The 19,001-nt window shown below is 40.8% G+C and overlaps 1 non-coding gene across 1 annotated transcript; it reads left to right on the forward strand.

Annotated features, from left to right (window-relative positions):
- The first annotated feature begins 17,990 nt into the window (after window positions 1–17,990).
- On the forward strand, window positions 17,991–18,097 carry LOC123644205. Its single transcript, XR_006737030.1, has one exon. It is a non-coding gene; the product is annotated as a U6 spliceosomal RNA (small nuclear RNA).
- The last annotated feature ends 904 nt before the right edge of the window (window positions 18,098–19,001 follow it).

Here is a 19,001-nt window from a genome sequence, read left to right on the forward strand (position 1 = left end):
ATAAGCAAGAAATACATTAAAGAGATACAAAGCCTTTTTAAAAATCATAATTTCTCATCTCTAGGAAAAGCCTCAAAGAATTTTGAATTTGAAATATCTTTACTGCCCAATAACTTTTTTTGAGGAATTGTGTATACAATTACAAGTTAAATTTACATTTTTTCAATCCATTTTTAAGGTCTTAAATGTATGCTTGGATCTTGAGATTGAAAATGTATTACTCTTATTTTAATTTAAATGGTGACACATAAGCATCTGACTAATGAAAATAGAGATATGTGACAAACTCAGGCTTCTCTTAGCATACACGTATTGCCTGAGGAGCTAGTCAGTGCTAAAGTTTGCCAGGTGGGGGCAGCAGAGAGCACTTTGCAGTGACATGGTGCAATGAGGCCCTCAATACCAGGTGGTTGCCAGGGAACCCTCAGGGCACCTGAGAACTGGGCAAGATCAGTCTGTTGTGGGGAAGTTAGCTGAATGGGGAGGCTGGCAATAGGAAGCACAAGCCAGGAAAAACAAGGAAAGGGAACGAGAAAAGACTGAATGCAAAGCGGAAAGAACTTGGACTTTCATGTCACAAAAATCTGACTTCTGACACTTAGCAAATAAGTCACCTCAGGCAAAGGACTTAATCTCTCAGACTTGGTGTTTCCCATGTGTAAAGTGATTGTAATGGTATTACCACGTGGAGGCATTGTTACAGGGTCATAAGATGATGCATGTAAAGTACTTAGCACATTGCCTACCAGTACACGGAAAGGCTTAGCAAAGGTTCTGAGCTGTCATCATGACACACTGCAGCTGCCCGAGAGGCTGGGAAGGTGAAGCCGAGTGCCAGCTGCAGAGAGGGAAACCAGTGGCAACCTCAGAGAAGTCAAAGGCAGGCAGGTGAAGGAAGCAAGGCAAAGGGAGCCAGGATGGGGAGGAATCTCCTCACTACACTTTGAGTTGAACTGAGGGCTTTTTTGTGCCCTAAAATCTTGAATGCTTCAATCTGTGCCCTAGGAATGGCCACCTAGCCCCACCCTGTCTTAAAGATACTTTGCTCTAAGTCAGGTCATTTGTAGGAAATGCACCAGAAAGCAAATCTAGTGTCATTTCAGATCTGACAAGTGTATTTGTGTAAAAGTGGGAACGAGAAGCTCATTCTATAGAAAGGCTTCTTAGGGTCTGCGTAGCAGTGCATCCACTGGGGACTCTTTGTTAGCTTGTTTGCAAAAACAACTGATTCTTGGAAGTTTCAAAAATTTTTTTTTTACTCATGTGAATGGCCCCTTTATTTGTTAAAACATGAAGTAAGCACCTCTCGCTTGTCCCTGGAGAGACGGGGAGGCTCCCATACAGCTGAGTGCAGAGGCTGCCGTCTGCAAGATGTTGAGTGTTCTGCTTTACAATGGGAGTTATAGACATTTATAACTGCATTGTGCTCTTGAAGAACTCAGGAAATCTTGTGACCATAAAATGGTGTTTGCAAACTAAACTCTCCCCTACTTGCTGCTACTCTTCAAAACTGAAGAGCCCAGATTTGGGGAAGTGTCCTTTGGGGCACTTTGCTGATGGCATTGGCTGAGCAGTGTGGGGGGGGGGCCATTTCCTGGGCATGAGTGGGGAGGGGGGGTGTTTTTTCCCATTCTCAATCATCCTGAGGTGGAAGATGAGCATGCCTCAGAATAGGGAAGGAGAGAAACTGCTTTGCTCAAAAGGGACTAATGGGTTGGGCATGGGATTAAGGCTTGCAGACGCCTAGAACGCCTGTGTGTGCAGTGTGAGCTGGGCTTGGCCATGCAAAGGACTTCAGGGGCCGGGCTGAGAGGCTGAAGTTTGTTTAGGCCACCTGTAAGCCCCAAGAGTACTCTCTGGTCCCCGCGGTTTCAAGCACTCAACTTGATTCCTTTAGCTCTTAGTAGAGTTTTCATTAAACATCATGGTTTCCCCCATTTTTAGTAAGTGGCACAGCCATCTAAAGTCACCCAAATGTTCAATCTGAAAGCCTTCCTATTGCTTCCTATTCATCCACTGAATCTGTCGACAAGGATCATCAGTTCTGCCTCCAAACAGACTAAAGCTCAAGCCAGTGCTCTGTGTGCCCCTCCTCTCTCCCACCCTCATCCAGCTTCCCCTGTTTGCCACCTGGACCCTCCCCTCTCCCAGCTTTCTCTCCTGACCCTTCTACCTGACTCTTGCAACCTGCAGATCTGTTTTAAAATATAAATGAAGTCAAGTCCTTTTCCTGCTAAAAACCTTTCAGTTTCCTAGGACTCTTGGGATAAAGACAAATAGTGAGCATGGCCTGCAAGGCCGAGTCTGGACTCAGTGAGCTTTGGAGAGCTCCGTGAGAGCCCTGGAAAACCCAAGTATAGACAGTGCAAAGTGACCATTGCAGGGTAGGGACAAGAGGCCTTAACAGAGTCCTTGGGATTCCTTCTGGAAGGGAACCCAGTAGGAGAGCAGACTTGCTATTCCTACTGGCAGAAGTTGCAATAGGGCAGTGAAGGAAATGTGACTCATGGTGTCGGCCCAGGTGGATAAGATCTGGGGATGTATCAGTGACACACCCAGCCCAGGGAAGGAAAAGGCTTCATTGTAAATCAAAACAACCTTCTTTATCTTAGTCTTAACAACAATAACCAAAAATTGTACAACTTACATATAATAATGGCTTCTATTTATCAAGCACCTGCTAAGGGGCTGGCTTCATGCCAGGCTTTTTACATAGTTGATTACAACAACCTTATAAGATAATTATTATTATTATCTCTATTTTTGATATATGGAAACCGAGGCTCAAAAGGTTACTAAAAGTCAAATGATTAATAAGGCACAAACTTTTAAAAATTACCAAATTACCTTTCTCCATAAGGGAAAGGGTCAGATCTAATGTTTAATCTGTCATTAACTGATGTAGCATATAAAGTTAGGTGCTTACTTGTTTATTACCCCTCTCTCCACTACTAGCATAAAAGAGCTCTATGAGGGGAGAGACTGGTTCATGGCTGCCTCCCTAGCACAAGGAATAGTATCTGGTCACAGCACATCTTAAGGGGGGATTTGTTCATAGATTGAAGAAATGAAGTTTGGCAGGTGCTTTCATTACTCAGTCATTTTGATTCAGAGATTTACAAAAATAGGAAAAATTAGTGTGAATATCCATGTGTCTATAGATTTGGTGTTAGATATTTTTTTCTTATTCTCTCCACTAAAATACTGCTATTAAAATACAACTATGCCTTATTCAACCAGAGGTTTCCATTAGCAACAGGAATTAATTAAATTATGAGTCATCAGCAGATGACATACTAAGGCAGATTATCTCCCCATGATTATTGGGGTTTTTTTTGTTTTTCTAATTAAAAAAGTAATATAGTAAAGAACACAAGTGAGATTTATTAATTTTAAAAAGTGAGTATGTATTGTTATGAAAAGATTTCCAAGATATATATTTTTAATGGAAAAAAACAACAACAAGATGCAGAATAGTGTTCACGGTATGCTTTTCTCCCAGGGGGTAATAATAATAGTTATCGAGAGCTTACCGCGTGCCAGACACTATATTATACCTGCTGCATGAATTATCTCTTTTAGGTCGGATGCGATGGCTCATGCCTGTAATCCTAGCACTCTGAGAGGCTGAGGTGGGAGGATTGCTTGAGCTCAGGAGTTCCAGACCAGCCTGAGCAAGAGCGAGACCTCATCTCTACTAAAAATAGAAAAACTAGCTGGGCGTGGTGGTGCATGCCTGTAGTTCCAGCTACTTGGGAAGCTGAGGCAGGAGGATCGCTTAAACCCAGGGGTTTGAGATTGCAGTGAGCTATGATGATGCCACTGCACTCTAGCCGGGGTGACAGAGAGAGACCTGTCTCAAAAAAAAAAAAAAAAAAGAATTATCTCATTTGATTCTTTTAACACCACCATGTTGTTAGTACTACACCCTCACTTTAAATAGCACTATTACCTCCATATTAAGTTATTTTTTAGTTTTTATTTTGAAACAAACCAGAACTTAGAGAAATGCTGCAAAAAGTACTCACACTTGCGTGTGCACACATATATTTTACATCTGTGTATACTGCTATATCGCCATATATTGAAAGCCATGAGATTGCACCAATATCTACAGTTCTTTTCCTATATATATCACAGAGTTTTAGTTTTCTCTGTTTTTATATGTGGGTTTCTGCTCTCCAATAATGAGAAGCCCAGCTCCAATTGTCCTCAATGTATTAATATTTACTTAGTAAATCAATCTTTCTGTGTATAACCACTCTCCTGTTGCCTCCACTGCCCCCTCCCTGGTAGGGTGTCTCTCCTCCCCGTGGTCTCCAGGTCTCCACATCAGACCCTCTCACCCCTCCTCCCCAAGACCTCATCCCCCTGTTTGGGCTCTGACACCCACACCACCACGGAGGCCCTCTTTCGTCTGTGCCAAGACCTCCCTATCTGCTGACACTGCAGGTCCCCACCAAACCTGGCAAGGACAGCTCCCTTCCCCACTCAGAGACAGCCAGAAGAAAGTGGGTCTAGGGGCTCCAGAGTTTTGAAATTGCATCAGACTTAACATGTTCTTTGGTAGCCCACTCTTAAATGGACTAGCAGTTAGACTGAAAGCTTGGATGGCCATTTAGCCAGTTGTTTGCATGAGAATGAAACAGGAGAGGTGAAAGGAAAAAGGAAAAAAAAAAAAATTGTACCAGGGAGGAAGATACTTCATGAGCTGAATCCCAAGCGGCAAAGTCACCACTAATGTCACAACAGTGTTGCCAGCTAATAATGGGCTGCTTCTTAACTGTCGGGAAATGCAAACAGCACAACATTAAAAGGGTTCTATTTTTTCCATCCTTACAATAGCAACACAGCAATAAAGTGCTGATCTCTGAAAGGCAAAGGCTGTGAGAATAAACATGAACTTAAGCCAGGGGGCACTTGGGTTGTGATTTTTCTTTGGAGATATTTGGCAACATATTCAAAATCCTCAAACCACCACTGGGATCATCCCTCGAGGGGCAGTCTGAAGTCACCCCCCATCTCACATGGCTGGGCAAAGCTCCGGCCCCGTGCAGGGCTGCCGGACGGCGGGCTTCCTTTGCTCCTCACTTGCCTTGGCTAAGTGGCTTCCAGGGTGTTTCCGAAAGCAAAATGCAGGGTTCAAACTAAAGAGCAAGTAGCTGGGCCAGGTCTGCATTTTCCTCTATGTTAACTGGGCAGCTGCCTGGCCCCTAGTTCACTGGCCACAGCAAAGACTGCACTGAGACCTCTCTAATGGCAGGGCTGCCTGTGGCTCTCAGCTGACAGTTTATCTTTAGTACTCCTCACTTTTCACTTTGTTATTACTTCCCCTGTCCCCTTGTCTTCACTTTCTATTTTCCCAGTGACCTGTTTTTCACTTCAACTCCCTCTTTTATTATTACTATTAAGTTTCACTCCCCCTGCCCTACATCCTTGGCTTCCTCCCTAAGCACTTTGAAAAACGAGGTGAATTTTGTATCTGGAGAAGATGCTGAAAGGTGAGTCTTGAAAGCCTGCCCCAGCTGCCTCCTCCCACGGGGTTCCACAGCCCTTAACAGCTCTCTTTTCTTGGTGCTAATTCTCGCCAAACAGTACAACTGTCCCCGTGAAGGAATGGTTTGCTCTAGGGCCCACACAAGGGACACAGCTGAAGAAGAACAAAACCTGTAATCAGGTTGCGAATTTCTAGGCACTTGGAACCAGCGTTTTCTTAAATACCACACTGGGGGACTAGCAAACTTTTCCCCCTTTCCAGGTTATAGAAATTCGGGGTTCCTTACCCCAAGACCAGGGAAATCCTGAACAGATGCAGGTTCTGTGGATATGACCAGGAATAAGTTGTTTCACCCTGGGAAAAGCATCCAAACTAAGTCCAAGATCTAGGACATGCCAGATGTGTTCCATTTGTTCTTCTAGTCACCCTTTGTCACCCTTCTCTGTGCCCCAAAGAGGAAGCTGATCCAACAACAGGCTCCTTTGCCCTACAGCTTCCTGCTGGATTCAGACCCCGGGGAGCACTGAGGATCAGAGACGGGGAGGACGGGGAGGTCAGGAGGCCAGGCTATTTATTCACTGGCTCCCCCCAACCCCCGTGGGGTCACTCAAGCCTGGCTGAACAGCCCAGCTCCTGTCAGGTGCCCTCTGTCTCGTGTCCTTTGTCTCCAGCTCCAGTCACCTTTCTGTCCTTGGTCCCATCAGGCCCGTGGAATGACAGTACCCAGGTACTGCACTACCCTTTGTGATTTCCCTATAACCTGCCAACACCTTTATAAATAATCCCTTTATTAAACTCTACTCAAATTACCCAACCAGAATAGACCATCTGTTTCCTGCTGCTAATTTGATGCTTACACAAGATCTCTGCTTAGGCAAGGCAAAAACGGTATATTTGAGAAATTGCAGTCAGGAACCCAGAAACTGAAGCCCACAGGAAGAATTCAAGCAACTCTTGGCACACAAGGACAAAGGAGAAGGACTAAGGATTAGTGACACAGAGAAGTGGATGAATTTACTGACAACTGGAGGTTCTAAGCTCAGATTTTCAATAATAACATAATATTTACTGTGCCCTTATTAAAGGCCAGGCACCTAATAAATGTATCACATTTTAGGCTTTTTTTTTTTACCCACTTTACAGCTGAGGAAACTGAGTCTATTGATCATTGCTATTTGTCTACCCAACATTCCTTCCTCAACATCTTCCAGTAATAGAGCTGTTTTCTCCTGCAAGGAACTCATTTTACATGTTCTAAGTAGGGCTAAGCCTGTTCTTGCCAGTCAGAACACTCCTCCCATGCACAAGGTTTGGCTCAGTAGTGGACATGTGGCCCAAAATGGCCAATACATCTCCCTGGGGACTTGATATATGGACCTAGGGAAAGACCCAGAAGGATGATAATATTAGCTGCCACTGCTTGAGGCTACCTTTCCCTGTGCTTGGAGGAAGCCATCTGCAGTAAGAAATCACACAGCATCAAGCAAAGAGAACCTGAGACAAGCAATACATGAAGAAAGAGCAAGAGTGAGCACAAGAGAGGTGACCTCATTTGCTCCTGCACCCGCTGTCTCTCAAGTCAATTCTGTCTCTAGGTTTTTCAGTGTTAAGAGCTAACAGATACTTTTTACTTAATCTAAGTTGGATTTCAGTCATTTATAATTTTTAAAACTCCTGTAAATACATTGAGGGTTACTCACAGAGATTCTTTAGCTGGGCAATGATCAGCACACATCGGTGAGAAAACTACCCAAGGTTGGAAAAGGAATCACTCAGAAGGAGCAGGTGGAACAATCTTCAGAGCTCACAGAGATCCAGAAATAGTTGGTGATCCCATCGGCTAAGGATGGAAAACTTTGTAATACACTGGACACCAGGTAGAATACTCAGGAGTATGTTACATACTAGGGAAAAAACATCAGTCCTAGACTTTGTTATCCTGCATAACAAAGCATAAAAGTAAGCCTTGGTAGAATCAAACTGTTTTCAAGTAAATTAATTATATCGTAGAACAAAGCCCAAGTATATACATATAGCAATATAACAATATGCAACACCTAAAAATGTAAAGTTCGCTACTGCTGGCACCCCTTCAAAAATTACCAAGCATACAAAGAAGTAGAAAAATAGGGCCTATAATGATGAAGAAAAATCAATTAAAAGTGACCCAGAATGATACAGATAATAGAACTACAGCCATGGTTTGCTTAACCACAGAGGTACATTTTGAGAAATTCTTTGTCATGGGGAACCTGCAACCTTGGGGCCACATGTGGCCTTCTGGATCCTTGAGTGTGGCCTTTTGGCTGAATCCAAATTTTACAGAACAGATCCTTTGAAGTTTGGATTCAACTGAGGGGCACTGCACTGAGACACAGAATATTATGCGGTGTCCCAGATATGCTTTCCTGATTCCTTGATAATCTTTCTAGTTCATCTTCTTATATGATCTAATAATCAGAGAAGCAGTTCCCTGATGTTACAAGCAGATGAATTACCCCTGGAGTTTAGGGCACTATTCCAGAGAAATGTTATGAGAACACAATAGGAAAGATTCCTGAGTGCCCCCCTTCCTTCAGTCACAGCACTCTGCCACTGCAGTGACAGTGAGGACAAACTGTTGAGGTTAAGAGTGAACGGTCAAGTTGATGTTATTCTCTTTGTCCTCCTATAGCCAACTAAATAATATTAATGGAGATGGAAGCAATTAATGAAAAGCATTATGGTTACTTTATTAGCATGACTGAATAAATGTCTTTTCAGCATCCAGTTTATCACTCGAAAGCATCTCATCTTGTTCCAAAATTACTTGTTCAATTTCTGGCCAGAAAGGATTTTTTAATAATAATTCCCTATTTAACTTCTCATTGAAACTTAATCAATATGCTTTATCAACATGCCTCTTCTAAAGCAAACCTAGGAGTTGGAAAAGCATCTGAGCTCCTAAGAGTAATATCTGAGCTTATTCATATGGCTGGTTTTCAGGGTGTTTCTTCTCTGTTGAATCATAGAAAGCTCTAGAAGAAATTGTTAGCCATAGCAAATCCTCACAAAATACAACTAACACATAAAAATGACTACCAAAGGATTAGAATTAGTTGGCAGAATTTTCTTTAGGATCTATTAATAATTTTTATTTACTAGTCATTTTTAGGGACTCAAAATTAGGCAACAGCATGCAACGTGACTAACACTGACTTCAGATTGGAAACAATCCATCCATTTATTTGATAAGGGGTAAACAAGTTCTAGGGCAATATGTGAGAGAATAAATTAATAATATCATTTATCAAAAAAAGGAGAGCTCAGAAAAAAATCAGAGCCTAGTTTTTTTTTTTTAAAGTATGTTTAGGTGATAATCATATCTTCTAATCAGAGTTATGGTAAACTATGATATAGCCAAAGCTATAGTAAATCAAGAACAGTTCTTCTCTCCAAATGAGAGAGATTGTGCCGTCTCTAAATCATGTGGGCACAGCGTGTGGTCGAGGGGCAGGGCACCTTCTGCTCCCTTAAGATCTACAATATACACCCTGGTTTGATGAGCAGCTAGAAAGAAAAAATCAAATAGATTTAGATCCAAAATTTTAAAAACAGGTTTATGCAAACAGGCATTCCCAACTGAGCTGGGGCTATATATTGGTAAAACCAATCTGGAGGACAACTTAGCAATATATATCAAGGGCCTGAAAAATGTATATGTCCTTTGAATAGGATATTTTACTTCAGGTTAAGCAAATAATCAGATTTTTTTTTTTACAACCATAGACTTCATAGAAAAAAAAGGAAATAATTAAAATGACCAGAAAACTATTAAAGTTTTTTTTCAAAACTATTAATGTTCAATAGGAAAAGAAATCCAGATTACGAAACAGTAAGCACATCATTTTCTATTTGAGAACTCTGTGTATGTGTATGTGTGCATGTGAAAAAAATATGTTTAAAAAGTATAGAAAGACTTAGAATAATTTTTCTAGGGACATTCTTTTTGTATTTTCAAATTTTTTCTAAGTTTTTTTTTTTGAAGTTTTTTCTTAAAAAGATATTTAAAATAGCCAACTACCTCAAAGAGTATTATGAATTCCTGGTTAAATAAGGTGACCAAAAATGAAGCACAAGTGCAGGGCTTTTCACACAGAATGTTCTTTTAAAATACCCTCCTCCATCATCTGTAATAGCTACCTACCTTTCAGTGTGTCTAGCTGCAAAAATGTTGGGAAATTGTGCCAATATGTGTTCCATCATCCCTTAATTATTTGTGCCGATTGATGGAAGCTGAAATATGGAAAACATCAACAAGATAATCCTAAATGAATTTGTACCTGGACTTGGAATATGATCAGACACATGTGCTTAGACATGAATGTATTCCCCCTCCTCCCCTACTAACCCTCAGGCCTTGTCCTCACCACTTCCTGGCCTGGGTCACTTGCAGCCTGAGGCCAGCATGGTAGTGCTGAAGTCCCTAGACTCCAAAGAAAATCTGAGAAAAGATTGCTGAGGAAGATTGGGCTCTGAATGGTGCATATTTATATGTGCAAATGCGGAAACACCCATATATAATCATCCACCTATTAATATGCCACCTAGAACAATTTCCCATAGCTATTTGGTTAAAAGGGGAGTTTTATTTGTGTAGAATCTTTCAGATCTGGTAAAAGTGGTGACGGGGATGATAGTAAGAAAAGATATCTTGGCAGGATTGGCTGCATCATTTAAGGAAACCAGTGCAAAACGAAAACACAGGCCCCTTCTATTATAAAATGATTAAGAATTTTAAGACTGCAACAGCAGAACATTAAACCAAGAACAGGGCTCTTCTAAGTGCGGGTGGGGCTCTGTGTGACTGCCCGGGTCCTGGGCCCATGAGGCCAGTCCTGAGTCTTGGAGTCAGGTAGACATAGGACCATATTCTTGGTTTTTCATTTATAAGCTAGGTATCTTGAGTAAATTATTTAAACTTTCAAAACTTCAGTTCTGTCCTCAAAAATGGGAGTAATGTGAATATGGGTATTCAGATTTCATCTGCCATTCTAAAACTTGTCCCATAGCATTCTCCCATATGTATCAAGGTCCAAAGTACAATTTGTGATTATTGTCATTTTTTTCTTAAGGGTCAGTAACTATAATAGGCATTGATGACACATAATAAATGCTTTTTTTCTTTTTCATACCAGGAACTGTGCTAACCTTTCTGTTGGAAGGAATTCTCATTTTCCTCTCCTGGTGTTTCCTCCTATGAGAGAAAGCTGCCTGGGCTGTAACACTCCCGGACTTCCACCCTCTCTTAGCCTCCCCTGGGGAGGGGTGACTTATCCCATTGGTGAGTTTGGTAGAAACTGGGTATTTGTAATCCAGCCTCTTTCTCTTTCGGTAGCAAATCTCACAGGGAACATGTGCTATCATTGATTTTAGGTGTGCTGTAAGCTTAGTGTGGCAAAGACCGTCGCCCAGTGGGAAGACCTATGGTCTAGGACTGCCTGTTACCAGGTGATAAGCCAGTCTATTTCTGGTCTTCAGCATCAGGAAGTCTAAGCTCTCCAATGTCAGCTTTATCAGTGATAATGGTCTCCTGTCTGCCTTACTCTATTTCTTAATTGCTTCAGAATTTGGGTGGGAAAATGGGTATTATTTCTTGAGGTTACACAAGTATCTCAACACAGTCTTCATTCATTGTTTCCTTTAAACATCATAGCTACCATATAAGATAAGCATTTTTATCACCCAACTTTTACAGATAAGGAAAGTGAGGAATAGCAATCAAGTAAGTGACATTGTTAAGATTTGAACAGAGCTGGGCATGGTGGCTCACGCCTGTAATCCCAGCACTTTAGGAGGCCAAGGTGGGACGATCGCTTGAGGACAGGAGTTTGAGACCAGGTTGGGCAACAGCAGAACCCCATCTCTACAAAAAATTTTAAAAATTAGCCCATCATGGTAGCACATGCCAGTTGTTCCAGCTACTCTGGACTGGGCAGGGGGATCACTTGAGCCCAGGAATTTGAGGTTGCAGTGAACTATGATGATGCTGCTGCACTCTACCCTGGGTGGCAGAAGCGAGACTTAAGAAAAAAAAAAAAAAAAAAAAAGATTTGAACTGTTCTACCTGATGCCAAAGATTATGCCCTTAAATCTTCCCATTTTGTTTTTGCATGAGAGTTTAATAATAAACTGATAAGAACATTCAAAATTTGGGTTGATCTTGAAAAAAAAAAAAGCTAACACAGTATTATATCCAGTATACTTATATTCTGTTTGGCAGAAAAGTTAGCCAAGCTAAACTTAAATTCAGCACATGCTGAATTTTATTTTAGGGAGAACAAGCTGCAACCATAATAATGAACTGTATTTGCAGCTAACAGCAATACCCACGTTACTCTGAAGGTTTTACACTACAATCTGAAACTACATTCCATGATTTACAGGGTCTGAGACATAAACAGTAAAAGGTACGTTTCTTGAGATTTCTCATTACGAATCACAGAACTAGCAATTTTGTGTGGAATGGTTTTGTCCATCTTTTCTCAAAACACATGCCAGACATCTCTTTGATGAGAATCCATTCTGATTTGAACATCTGAATGTTTTCAATATTCCGTGAACTCTTTCACACCCCACCTGTCTCTGGGGAGCTTTGACCTCTCTGCCCACGTGGTGAAAAGAAGGAAATTTAGAATATTTGAAATAGCAAACTGCCTACTTATGACCCTCTAAAGAATGAGTTCTGCTTACCTCTGTTTCTTCATGTAGGTACATGAATGAGTCATCAAAAATTCACAAATACTTGATAATTCATGCTGGTGGCAGTTGTACTAGTAAGAAAAACAAAAGGGTACAGTACCCACGAAGTTCTTGATCTTGCAAATTTAATGTATCTACTTATATCCACAATTCAACCTCTTCTTCACATGATCCTAGTTATTTTTGTTATTGCCTTCCCTAAAAATTCCTACCGAGACTCCATCCCAGTACGCCCCTCCTTCTTCTGGTCACAAGAATGTCAACACTGTGCAGTATTTTTTTCTTTATCATATCTGCATCCCTCCATACTTTGCTCACCAAGATGTGTTTCTCCATCTGTCATATTTGTCTAATCCTGTTGATTTAATGCACTATATTTCTACCAAAAAAAGTACATAAAAATACTCCCAAGCATATAATTACTTTTAAAATGTAGATCTTCCTACATTTCCCATATGTATTGCCTGACCTGACTTTTCTATCTTAATACAATGTTGAGCACTCCTGATTAATTGTCTTACCCAAAATTGCAACCGGAAAACAAAGGAGACAGAGGATAAAGGAATATAATTTGTACTTTTTGTGACTTCATTATTTATCAAATATACTTTTCATATAATCATGTTTGTAGCACTTCAAGACATGCCTAATAGCAACTGTTAGCTCCTTTACAGGCCAGTGAATAATGAAAAACATGGAGAATCCTGGCTTGGAAAGGGCAATCAATAAGGTTATGTTGACACTACTATCTATTGGAGGAATCGTATTTTCTCTGAGAGAAGAAGGCTGACTAATGGCAACCCACAAGAGGTTCTAGAGAACAGTTCTGGATTCAAAATGTGGGTTTTAGTTTACATGGGTGTAGCACCTTATTATCAAAAAGGCTTCACTTTTATTGCCTCACTGATATTCATGCAACCTGGTGACATAGTGCCATGGTCTGAATGTGTGTGCTTCCCCAGAATTAAAATATTGGAACTTAATTTCCAAGGTAATGCTATTAAGAGGTGGGGCTTTTAGGAGGTGATTAAATCATGAGGACTCTGCCCTCATGCATGCGATCAGGTGCTTTTATATAATAAGAGGGCTTGAGGGAGTGAGCGTGGCTCTCTTGCTCTTCTGCCTCCTACCATGTGAGGACACGACAAGGTGCCATCTTGGAAGCAGAGAGCAGCCCTACCTAGACACCAATGCCAGAACCTTGATCTTGGCCCTCCCAGCTTCCAGACCGGTAAGAAATCAGTTTCTCTTCTTTATAAATTACCCAGTCTAAGGTATTTTGTTATGGCAGCACAAACTAACACACATAGAGACAATTTTACCCAGCTTTTTTTAATAGACAAAGAATTTGAGGCACAGAGAGGTAAACGACTGGGTCAGGAACATTTAACGTGTGATCAGGTAAGTTTTGAGGTACAAATTTTGAATCCAAACTCCCCTTGGTAACCTGACAGTGAAAAGGACTTCCAGTTTTCAAATTTCCTAGACTACATGATGCAGAGAGTTCAGGAGCTCGGCACCAACTTGCTTCATCTTACTGCATAGAAGGATATCCGACTTGAGGTTGAGAATTCCACATCCGAATCTACAGGCCTTTTCCCCTGCCCAGTAGTCTCCGGCTGCCGACTTTCCATCTTCTGCCAACAGCAATCCTTTCCCCCTCTGGTTTAAGCAGGCTGCTCTAAATAGTTGACGGTGGTTACCGTGGCAACAGACGCTTAGGTTTCAGCTTCAAATGCCCCTTTTAATGAGGCAATTTCAAGAATATTTGTGATAAATTACCAGACCACAGACTTAACTGCAGGGAGTTTTGCTTTGGAAAATCTAATAAAAAGAAAGCAGAAAGAATGAGCAGTAAATGCAATAGAGAAAATAGGGCCAGATTTGAAGGGGCAAATGGAAGGGATGCCAGGTCTGACTACCAAAAGCCAAATCAGAATCAATTCCAACCAGAGCTTTAAATTATAAATGGTCCCTGAAGGGCTACTCGACAGGCTGAGCCAAGATTCCTCGGGAGGAGGAATGATAAAGAGGGAAGTGGCTAGGGCAAGAGTGGAGTATGTCCTGCAGAAGGCTGTGTATTTTAAGGAGCTTCCATTTTCTACTTTATTATTGACTGTGATGGCTTAATGTCAGCAACAATCTTCCTTTTGTTTTTCCATTTCCCATGCATGAAACCAAGAGACACTGTCACCTGAAGAGGACACAATTCACTGAAATGTAGAATTTGGCATAAGTGAACTTGATAGCAACCTAAGTTGTCCACATGTCCCAAGGACATAGCTGCCTTCATAACGGTCCAGGATTCGGTAGTTAGTCCCTTATCTGTTGTACCCATTAAAAATTTCACAGAAGGATAAATGGACTTCAACACATTGCTACACAGTTACATGGAAAGAAATATATTACCCAAAGGAAGACATGTCAATCATCCTTCCTATGTTTTAATATGAAAACATGCCTCCTCTATATGGGACAGCTGAAGTTTATACCTGGTTGAAAGCAAGAGAGTAGCCTGAAAGAGCTTTCACGTACACTTTAAGTGTCTTGCCAGGCTCTGTAGGTCCCTACAGGAAAGTCTTACTCTTGCTGCTCACGGAAAGCACCAGGGAACAGATGCATTACAGTTTGTGACAGGAGAACAGCCTGTGGATTCCGCCTACTCCCTCCAGTCCATCTGGGAGGTGGGTGAGTGAGATAGGGAGCCCACAGAGAGGGGGGCTCTCCTGGGAATCCCTCAGGGTACCGTGGCTATTGGTGTGTTATTTTCAATAGATGGCACTGTGTCTATTGAGATAAGCAAAGGGAGCATTTAGATGGAAAATCTAATCATTTCTAGAGAAAGTACCCTGCATGGGAGAATGCACGGTATTTTTTGACTTAGTTGCATGATAAAGCAAATACTCTTCAGTATTCATCTTATATTCTCTTTGGAGCTCAAGGAACTTTATGATTTATTATTCTGGCTCAGACTCGAGGATGTGGTGGAGCCCAGGGCTATCCTATGAGGGACATCCTTGAGATAAGAATAAATCACTCTGAATGTTCACTTACTTTTGTCACCCAACATATACATCAGCACATGTACTCCATCTGTGCCCTGGATCCCCTCCCTGTGCACTGGACCTCCCCCTTTATCCCAGATAGGAAACTCTGACATCTCAGTTCCTGCCTGGCACCCAGAAATCCTCACACCCCAAGAGTCAAGGCAGCCAGACCAGTGTCTTGCACACTGGTGTTCCCATGTAGCAGATGCTGTCAGTTGCCCATCCATCTTTTTCCTTTTCTAATAGTCATCTAATTATTTTTTTCTCTCTTCTGAGTGTTTCCGGGAAAGTCAACTCTAGCACCAGAAGATGAATCAATTTTATTTTGAGCCAACTGTGGAGGCTTAAATGGGAGAAGAGAACCTCAAGTTTGCTTCATAGGAAATGAACTGTAAACACAGTATGGAGGATGGCGTAGGCGTGGACCAGAACTATGCTGTGCATTTAATATAATACTCTCTCTTTTATTCCTTGCAATTATCTTGAGACAGGTACTATGCTACCCACTTTACAGATGAGAAAACAGAAGCTCAGAAATTTTAAATAACTTGCCTAAAATCGCCCTTGTTATTGACTGGGCATATGATAAGATTCCAACCATTTGAGAAGTCTGCTGTAAGACCTCTGGGAAAGGGACCTGCATAGAGAAACTTCTCATATCTGTCCCTTGACAGTATCTTCTGAATATGAACTGTAGCAGTCACCTTGAGACAATCATGGAAGCCAACCCAAGAGAACAAGATAAAATTCTGAGGACAGCAGACTAGAATGATAAAAATGAACCTGGGACTTTAATGATGCTATTGAGTTGCTCAGTTAATCAACCCTCAAACTTCAGATTTATGTTTTAGCTACTTTGAGATATGTATTCTGCCACTTGTAGCCCAAATACCCTAACTAATACCACCTAAATACCCTAGCCATAGGTGGGTAGAGAAAGGATTAGTGCCTGAGCCCTGGATAGCCGTCCCTAGGGTGACTGCCACGGAGGTAGGATGCGAGTGTGCACCCATCAAGCATCTGTATTAGATCATGTCTAATGAAACCAGTCAGATCCTTCTGGAGGAGTCTGCATAAGATAACATTTTCTCCCATCTCCTCGGGAACCTCACTTCGTCAGTTAACCCATTACTCTTCTGTGTCTTCAATGTTTTCTGCCTATAATAGCACATTCTTAAATACCTTTAAATTTTTCATATTAAAAACTAACAAAACATCTTTTGTCAAATACTTCTTCCAATACTACTCTAAATATCTTCCCTGTTTCAAAATCCACTTCTTAAACTAGGTGTCTCCAGTTTATGTCTTTCAAGTCACTCTCCGACTCATGGCAATTTACACTTGCAATTCCCCAACAAGACAACTGCTCTTATAGACATTACAAGATAGTAATAAAATGGGTCATCAATTGCTAAGTAACAAACTGCCCCAGAACTTCGTCATTTAAAATAACAGCCACCATTTACAATCTGTTGCTATTCTATGACTTGACTAGGCTCAGTTGGACAATCCTTCTGCATGCAGCTGGCATCCTCTGGAGGCTTGACTGAGCTGGAACATCCACTGTGACTCATTCACATGGCAAGCAGATGGTATTAGCTCCTGTTTGGGAACTCAGCTAGAAGCCAGTCTTTCTCCTCCTGGCCTTTCTACATGTGAGCTTCCCCCAGCACGGCTGCTGGGTTTCAATCTTGTGAAAATAGAAGCTGCCAGCCTCAGACGTTAAAGAACCTCACTTCCACCACATTTTATTGGTCAATACAAATCCAATCCAGTCCAGATTCAAGGGAGAGGAAATAGATTTCACTTCCTGATAGGGAGAGCAGCAGAGAATTTGCAGCTATTTTTAATGTACCACAGTTATTAATGACCTTCTTTATTGTTAAATCCAAGGAAAACATTATAGTCCTTATTTTATGTGGCATCTCAATTCTTAAAATACCTCCTTCTTTCACTTCCATGACAACACACTCTTCTGGTTTTCCAAGTACTTCTAGGGCTACTCTTTCTCACTTGCTTGGGAGCAATCTTCTTTTCCTCAAACTCGAATATTACTACTTTTCCTCAGGATTCTATCCTTCTTCTTCTTTTATTATCACTTTATACACTCCTGAACATTCTAATAACTCTCTAGGCTTCCATTACTATCTATGTACTACTCACTCAAATCTTTACTCACAGACCATATTGCTCATTTTGGTTCCAAACTTAGATATCCCACTCTTTGCTGAACATTTCTTATCTCCATTTGAATATCCTATAAGTACAACTAATTCAAAAGGTCTAAAATTGAGCTCATTGCATTTTCCCCCAAAGCTCTTATTTCAATGTTATCCATCTCTGCGAATAGCACTATAATTCTCTCAACTACATGATACAGAAAACTGATCATTTTTTACTCTTCTTTTTCCTCAAACATACATCTGATGTCACTAGCTACGGTGACATCATAGCTAGTTAATATTATCTAGCTAGTTAATAATATCTCTTTAATATCTTTCAAATTTGTTAAGTTGTCTACATCTTTTCTCCAGAACCCCACTACTGAACTCTAGTTTAGACCACTATCATCTTTTGCCTGATTTGTTCCAGCATGTTCTATCTAGTCTTCTCACCTCCAGACTGGCCTCCTTTTTAACCCATTTTTTACATTGAAGCCAGAGTACAGTAGTTTTTAATAGTAAAATGTAAAATCAGATCACATTGTGCTCAATTCAGCAACATATATACCAAAATTAGAACAATTCAGAGAAGACTAGCATAGCCCCTGTGCAAGAATGACTTAAAAATTTGCAAAGCATTCCATATTTTTTGTGTTCATGGGCACACAGTGTATAAAGGTGTAATTTTCATGACAATAATAACACAGATGAGAGGAGAGGGTATAGGGCCATATAGGAGCAAAGTTTTTGTATATTATTGTAATTAAGTTTGTACTGATTTGAACTAGATTGATATAAATTAAGATGTAATTATAATCTTCATAGCAACCTGTGATGGTTAATTTTATATGTCAATTTAACTGGCCCAAGGAATGATTAGATAGCTGATAAAATATTATATCTGGGTATGTCTGTGAAGGTGTTTCCTGAAGAGGTTAGCATTTGAATGAGTAGATTGACCAAAGAAGATTTCACCCTCATTGATGTGGGTAGACAGCATCCAATCTGTTGAGGGCATGAATAGAATAAAACATCAGAGGAAGTGTTAATTCACTCTCTTCTTGAATTAGGACATTGGTCTTCTCCTGCCCCCAGATTCTGAAGCTCATGGTTCTTGGGCCTTCAGACTCTAGGACTTATACCCCTTTCCCTAGCCAAGTTCTCAGGAATGGGTGTTACACCAGTGCTGCACTCCCCCAACTACTTTTTTGAAGACTGGGAGTTATTTCATCAGTTCCCCTTGTTCTCAGGCCTTCAAATTGGAACTGAATTACACTACTGGCTTTCCTGGTTCTCCAGTTTGTGACAAAATATCATGGAACTTCTCAGACTTCACAATTCCATGAATCAATACCCATAATAAATCTCCTTTTATATATCTATATAAATCCTATTGGTTCTCTGGAAAATACTGGCTAATATACAACCACTAAGAAAATAACTCAAAGTAAATATAGTAAAAGAAACAATGAAGGAATTAAAATAATGCTCTAGAAACTATTAATTCTAAAATAGTATACTATTTTTAATATAAAAGTAAGCAGTAATGGAAGG

The sequence above is a fragment of the Lemur catta genome, chromosome 8 (assembly GCF_020740605.2).
Source record: "Lemur catta isolate mLemCat1 chromosome 8, mLemCat1.pri, whole genome shotgun sequence".
Classification (NCBI taxonomy): Eukaryota; Metazoa; Chordata; class Mammalia; order Primates; family Lemuridae; genus Lemur; species Lemur catta.